This window comes from Danaus plexippus, chromosome 2 (assembly GCF_018135715.1).
Source record: "Danaus plexippus chromosome 2, MEX_DaPlex, whole genome shotgun sequence".
Lineage (NCBI taxonomy): Eukaryota > Metazoa > Arthropoda > Insecta > Lepidoptera > Nymphalidae > Danaus > Danaus plexippus.
In genome coordinates this window covers 8,209,232-8,216,913 of record NC_083537.1, presented here as the reverse complement: position 1 = coordinate 8,216,913, position 7,682 = coordinate 8,209,232, and the positions used below count along the sequence as shown (strand labels likewise).

Genomic DNA, 7,682 nt, shown 5'->3' with positions numbered 1-7,682 from the left:
TCCTCCCCCTTTTCCCTAATAGAGGGTGACAACACATCCGCAAATCTATGTTGCGGATGTCCATGGGCGCCGGTACTACCTCCATCAGGTAGGGCTTCTGCTCGGTTGCTTCCTTGTGCATAAAAAAATAAAATATGTATATATATGTATATATAATTCTCGAAATTTTATATAAATACTCCACGTGCTGAAAAAAACTTGGTTTTGAGTTAAGGTGTTTTTTAAAAGAGTACCCTTCCTAATGGCCTACGTAAGGGACGTAACGATGATTATTACTATTACAGAAAGTAACGACTTCGTTTAATCCTGTTAAATGAATATCACACATTATTACAAATACAATGAACTCATCAAGGGAAGATGCTCGTTTAGATAAACGTTCTTACGTAAACGGTCTTGGCTTTGGCTCATTATTTTTTCTGTAATCATCATTTGTACGTAGTAGTACGTCTTGTAGATATTAGTCGATTTTATATACTTTTACCTCTGACGCAAAATGACGAGTGTTTTAAGTTAGTCGTGAATATATGTGTCCGAGTCCGTTTCTGTGTTCAACTCCGGTGGATATATTGGAGTTCATCGACTCGTGTCTTCAATTTATATTTTATCATTGAAATTTTATTCAAGAATTAAGCTCGCTATGTTAACAAATTTTGTTTATAAGGCGATTTTTAGGAGACAGCCTTTGCTCTGTTATATATTGAAAAAAGCGTCTTAGAAATTTTAAATTTTGGAACTTTTTGTGAACATAATTTGTTTAACAGTGCAATAAAATGTAAAATAAAATTCCATTGTTTTTAGGTACAAAGACTTTTTTTATTACATGATTACAATATGTTTTTTTGACTTTCTTATGAAATGAGGATTTATATTATTAGACAAAAATGACAGAGAACGCTCTCTATTCTAATATACTTGTTTAAAAAGACGAAGGTTCCACCGAGATTTGAACTCGGATCGCTGGATTCAAAGTCCAGAGTGCTAACCATTACACCATGGAACCACGTGACTCATCATACAAATTGTATTATATAAGGTGGATCCTTCATTTAATATAATATATTATTCTTTTATATATATAGTGAAAACACTACTAAAAGCTTCTATCGCACGATGTTGAATGTGAGTATGTTTTAACTGTAAAATGGGGCAAATAAATAAGTTATTTCGTTATAAAGTCCCAGTAATTTTAAATTCAACGTAACATAGTAATTGCATTGCTTACATTTTACAATACGGACGCATTTATTTTACATTATTCCAAGTATTTCTATTTACTTTAAACAAAATGTAGAACGTTTTTTGAAAGCATTAAAAACAAAAGGATCAAATACTACTACAAAAAATCGAACCTAAATATCTCTTGGAACAATTTATTACCTATCCACATAAAGATAGCTCTCTTCTAAATCAACCAAAAAATAGAACATAAAATAAATCTTAATATAAAAGACGTCTCAAAATATTTTTCATCAAACGGCAACATCATATTTTTGCTTTCGCCTTTCCATTTCCCGTGGCTTAAATTGAATTCAAAGTGAAGAAGCAATCATGTAAAATAAGTTTCATACGGTTGTCAGTTGTCAGTCAGCCGCTTAGAGTGACGTATGTATTATGTTTCACGCATTATGTGTCGAGGGTTTGCTGAAGATTTGATGTCTTATACCATGTAATCCTTAGAAATGACTTCTCGTATTGATACATTTATTGCGGGGAGTCGATGTCAACCGAAACGGTTTCTATTTATGATTTTTTAATACTTGCAAAACTATCACATACATTAAAAATATTTTTTCTAACCCACTTATTATATAAGTTTATTATGTGCAGTGACTTATAAAACTCATTATAATATAAATACTTGCAAAGAATGGACGTAGTTTGTTTTGGTATGGTATGGAATATTATTAAATATTTTTGAGATTTTTTCAAAAACTTTTAATCGAATCCATAATTTAGTATGAGATTTGGATCGCTTCGTCGCAAGCGGGATATTGTTTGTTGGAGTTAAATTAGGCTTGACGGTATAAACTTGAATCGTGACATTTACAAAGGCCGCCGAGCTTAACCGCCATTTTGCTATGGGGAAAGGAAAATTGGACAACTTAATTAAGGAAGAATTAAAAAGAAATAAAAAAGTATGTACTATATAATATATATAACATATATAATATATATCGGATTTATTACAAAAACATTATTTTAAAGACAGGACGCCAGCCTCGCTGACGTCACTAATGTCACTTGTTTCAGTACGTTCCAGATATTTTAAAATGAAACTTCAATTCTTCTAAATGTTCTTGTATTTCTCGAAGGTTCTTCATAATCACATTCTTTATGATCCGCACTCTCTGAACTCTGCAGTTCCCCGTCGTGCGTCCAGACGTCATATTTATACCAGAATTCAAACATAGTTCTATTCTCTTTGATTTCGTTTTACTTTTAACAATAGTAACGACGACCAATAAGTTGTTATAATAATTGATGCCAGTTATTTCCATGTTGCATCCGTCATTGAAGCTGCTTGCACCGATATATATATAATGTAATACTATTGTAAAAAAAGCTAGCACACATCTACGAATTCATACTGAAAAAGTCCCTTAATTGGTTGAATTATTTAAAATTGTGCTATGTTTTACCTATTATTTTGTTTTAGAATCTAATAACCATGAACTACTAGAATTGAAGCTTCAAAATGAAATCAAAAATAACAATTGCCGAAATAAATACTACCCGTGAAAATACCTAGTATGATTTGTCATTTCATTTTTAATAAGTTATTATTCTCTCTCTACAAATATTATAAAATTTTTAAATTTCATAATCACAATATTTTCATCCACAAAAATAGGGGTTATTTTGATAGTCCTTGAGACTGTTACAAAAAGGAAATCTTGTAATACATAAAAAATTATTTAACTTATTAAAATAAAATCATTCAGTTTTTAATTTATTGTCTAGCAATCAAACTCGAAGACACTTGTATTTTATTAATCAACAATTTAATCTGTTCACTAGAGATAGCATTTCAATACGCTCTCATAGTTACAATATTGCTTGATTCAAAGTTTGTATTTATGATGTTGCCGTCGTAACTTTGAACGGATATTGGCAGAACACTAACTAAGCTATCAATTAGTACTAAATCAAGTCAACAATAATACGAGTACAGTATGGATAACGTACATGTTTACTATTAGGTATGCACATAAGTCTGTGTAGTTGTTATCAAAAATTACTACAACTTAAACTATAATGTTAAACAAGGATAGATTTCTGAAAAAAAATATTCTCGCAAGTGAGACGAAGAGACGAAATCTCTAAGCATTCCATGGATTCACCGTGCGGGTGCCGAGTTGCAGGAAGAGGAGCTTGAACAGTGCCTGGGGCTGGCGACCCAGGTGAAGGTTTAAAGGGCCCCTATCTAACGCACGTTAAACGCTCACCTCCACCGTCCAAGTTCCTCTCTCTACATAACTAAATTTGAAACGGACCTACTAGGGCTGTTAGTTATTTCTTTCTGGGCTCTGTCTACCGAAAGACTCACCGCTTCACGTATGATTTCTAAAACCCAATCGTGAAGACGCGAGTATAAACCGATATCCAGGAGTATTCTACATTCCACCAGCAAATGCTTACCAGTTCCAACTGCCTCCCCGCAGATCTAGAAATTTTTTATGGTACCTTTACCCCATCTTACTAAATTATTCTGATCTGGGGGAGTCATCTAGAACGCATCAAGATAAAATTTTACAAGTGCTGGCAACCAATCATGAATTTAAGTGTGCCATTTTAATTCTAATGGGATGCAAAAATATTCTATGTCTAGTCACTCATTCTACATTTCTAAGCTGATTGCATGGATCTTATATTTAGATTTCTCGTCTTGCTTAATAAAAGTCTTTTATATCCTTATCTTTGGCCTTCCTACTTGATCCTAGCCCTGCTCTCTTACTTTGTGCTCCTATCATAAACTGCTTATGGAATTGAAGTCTTGATTCTACGCCTAGGGCATCTTTGTTTTTTCGGAGTGATGTAATGACGTCATCATGGGATTTTCCCAGGATATGTCTCTGAGAAACTTTTAGGTGTTTAGATAGCTCCGATGGCCTTTTTAAATTTATCCCAAAATTATTGCGATCCCTGAATAACGCTGACTAATCAGCGCGAGCCCGAGCCACACCATTAATACCTTTATGACGCTTGCATATACTTTTGAAAGAAGGGTTTTATTAAAATCATCAAAATAGACGAGGAAAGGCCATTTTAACCTGATATTAGAAAATATCGTACATCCAAGCTTTTTTGACATTACTTATTGGTTGGTTATCGACCTTGTTAAGATCGTTTTAAAAGCTTTTTATTAATCCTTCTAAGGATGGAGTATGACATATATTATCTATCTCACGACCAAGAACATTAAAAGGAGCATTTTCCGTAACCGTAGAAACGCATTGACTGCCTAATGATAATCCCGGATCGTATGAGGTATATTTTGTATTTCGCCAATCGAGATACAGACTAAGACATGTATTTGGTTTTGTCCTCAATCCATCCGTCCACTCAAAGAATTTATCCACTTCATCCAATAGTAGTTGACAGTCTAAGGGGCTACGTTTTCTTTTGTTATGGTAGAGGTTGCAAACGAGCAGATGGTCTAGTTGATGGGCAGTAGTGACTGTCGTCCGTGGACATCCGCAATTTCTAAGTTACGGATGCGTTGCCAACCTTGATTGTTGGGAAAAAAGGAGGAATGGGAATATGGAAATGGTAGGAAAGGGTGGGAACGGGGAAAGGGTAACCGGCTCTCTCAGTCATCGGACGAAACGCAGCCACTAAAGGCTACTTAAGCCGATTTTCTGGGAGAGGGTGGTACTTCCCCGGTCGAGCCGGCCCATATTTGAGCTGCAGTAATTTGATCACAATTAGGTTCTACCACCTTAAAAAGTATTGCGAGACTTACGTGGAAGTATTGTGAGATCGTCAGCGAAGGCTAAGATGGATTCTGTGTATTTATTATTAAACTAGAACCGATGCTCCATTTTTTGTCGTTACTTATTAGTCTGTCTGTAAATATTACTTACGATATTAAAAATTATTAATTACGATAAAAAAAAATACATAATTATTCCCTACAATTTTTGTTTGAAAGTCTCCCAAAAACATTAATTTGTAATAGAATTTTTTTAACACCTTGCTCGTAATATTATGTCAAAATTTACATTAAGCTGAACTTAAGCTGAAGACGACTTCCATCCCAGTAAATTTTCTTAAAGCTCTTAACGGTTCCATGGTGTAACGGTTAGCACTCTGGACTCTGAATCCAGCGATCCGAGTTCAAATCTCGGTGGGACCTGTTTATTGTTAACATATTTAGATTAGTAAGTAAAAGTTTTTTGTTTAAATGCAGTGAATTCACATTTGACTCTGGTATTAAAATTCCAAGCATAGAATGTTTAGGCTATATTTGATAGGTACCTTGTAATATCCTCCTCCTTTCCCAATATGATGACCAAACATTTACTTGTTTCACTATATTAATGGATTATTCAACTAGCGAGTTTATAAAGTATTTAAAGAGGCTTTTGCGTATCAAATAAAGAAAGATAAAATTTCATCGTCAACAAGCCTGGTAATAATATTGAATTGATCGTCCTGTTTTTGAAAAGAACTAAAACTTGAAGCGAATATACTTTTCCGAGTAATGTCCCAAAAACTCTCACATTAATATGAAAATCTGAATGTAGGTGATCTAGTTAGTTTTTATAAATAATTAATCTGAAGTTTTTTATCACTTCACAAAAATTTAACGATGAACTCAGTAACTTTTCGATAGGAAGGACTTTTTAGTACTAGGATAGATAAAAGTGTCTAACAATCTTTTATAAGTACATTTATGTGGATGTGTTAAACTGAAGGCGCTAAGAAAAATGTATTTTAAAATAAAGCTATTTATTATTGAGGCACCATAGGGTCTGCACACGTCACTTACTAAACTCTTAAAAATGTCATATAAATAGGTATAAAATATATATTATGTAAGTGTTTTATATTCAAAATCTAAATATATCATTTTTATATGATGATTAACATTTTACAATATTGCTTGTTGGACTTTTACATTTCAGTATACAACAGCCTTAAGCCAAAAGTATTTATGCTACCTCAAGTTATACTTAACTAAGCCATCATTTGTTTATAGCAAATAAACAATCATGTATTTGATTTTAACTGTGTTTGCTTTTAATCACAGTGAAAACACCCCTCCTATCTGAATCTCAATGACTGCATTTTGGAGAAATGGTCCTTCACGACACACATGTCATCATTCCTTTGAATGATACATATAAATAAATGTTCTTGTATTGTAGGAAATCACTTAATACATTTGCTCACAGACGTACTTTAAGCGTTAGCCTAATAATAGACACAAGAACAGGAATATTGAATTCCTTGAAAACCGTTTCGTACTTGTATTAAGACGAATTAAACTACCAGGATACAAAACAAATAAGAGAATTGTTTCTAATCTGTTGGATGCTTTTCTGTTTTCATTTATTATTACGTAATTGTTTCTGTATATGTACATATATTTTTACATGACACAGAAGAATAATCAATATCAATATAATAAAAAATATTATGTTAATAGAAATTTCAACGTTTCATCTTATTATATTTTCTCATTTATTTTAAAATATTAATAATGTGTTTTTATAGTTTACATTTGTTTGCCTTTGTATGAAAGGTTGTAATAAAGTTTGTATATCCGATCAACTAATTGCTTGTATAACTTCTTGATTTATCTAGAATAATATTTTGGTATGACGTCCCTTAAAGCGAAAAACATCGTAAGATATATTTTCGCACATCAACGATCTTGTAACAAGTATACATCCTTTAATTTTACGGTTCAAAGGCATTTTATTCCTTCCATGAAATGATACGCTTTTGTTTATATCAAAAAAATTATATACGAATATTTTATCTCAATTTTTGAAGTGATTTAATATGAAATTTACAAATTAATATTATCTACACACAGTTTGACACATTAATATCTCGAACGTTTGTTGAAGATTATAAAAAAATTACAGACTCGATGTAATTAAAAGCAATAACTTCGTATATTTTTTTGACACAACCGCTTTATAATTAATCGTACGAATAGAAACATACCGTTGTATAATAAAGATGGATGAATTCGTTAATTTAATAACTTGATTAACTTATAGAAACATAAAAAGAAATAAATTTATTTGAATAATAATTCCTTTGTAAAAGCTTTACTTAAAGCTTTAGAGGGTAGCATATATTGTTGTTGGTACAAGACGAGATAAGAGAGTTATTCGTTACTCTTATACTCTGTGGTGATTGTATTATATTATGACAATAACCATAATTCTCTAAAATATCTCAATAAAATATCTTAAAGTATCATCAAAATACTATAAATTTATTGGACCAAATCTGTGGAGAGTTTTTCTTACATATATTTTTTATGAGAACGTCTTGATGATATGGGAAAATATTTACCACGTGTGTACATTTTATTTTCAGTAGTCTGTAATAAATTCGTTTTTTGTAACAAATTCCATTACATATGTTATATACTTCATGTTGTTGGCGTTCAATTTCAATGTGTTAACAAATTGGCTTCTGTTTATCAAAACCGAATA

The 7,682-nt window shown here is 32.0% G+C and overlaps 2 non-coding genes across 2 annotated transcripts; one reads left to right on the top strand and one right to left on the bottom strand.

Moving 5' to 3' along the window:
* Positions 1 to 931: 931 nt before the first annotated feature.
* Positions 932 to 1,003, bottom strand: Trnaq-uug (transfer RNA glutamine (anticodon UUG)). Its single transcript has one exon. It is a non-coding gene; the product is annotated as a tRNA-Gln (tRNA).
* A 4,284-nt stretch (positions 1,004 to 5,287) lies between these two features.
* On the top strand, positions 5,288 to 5,359 carry Trnaq-cug (transfer RNA glutamine (anticodon CUG)). Its single transcript has one exon. It is a non-coding gene; the product is annotated as a tRNA-Gln (tRNA).
* Positions 5,360 to 7,682: the final 2,323 nt, after the last annotated feature.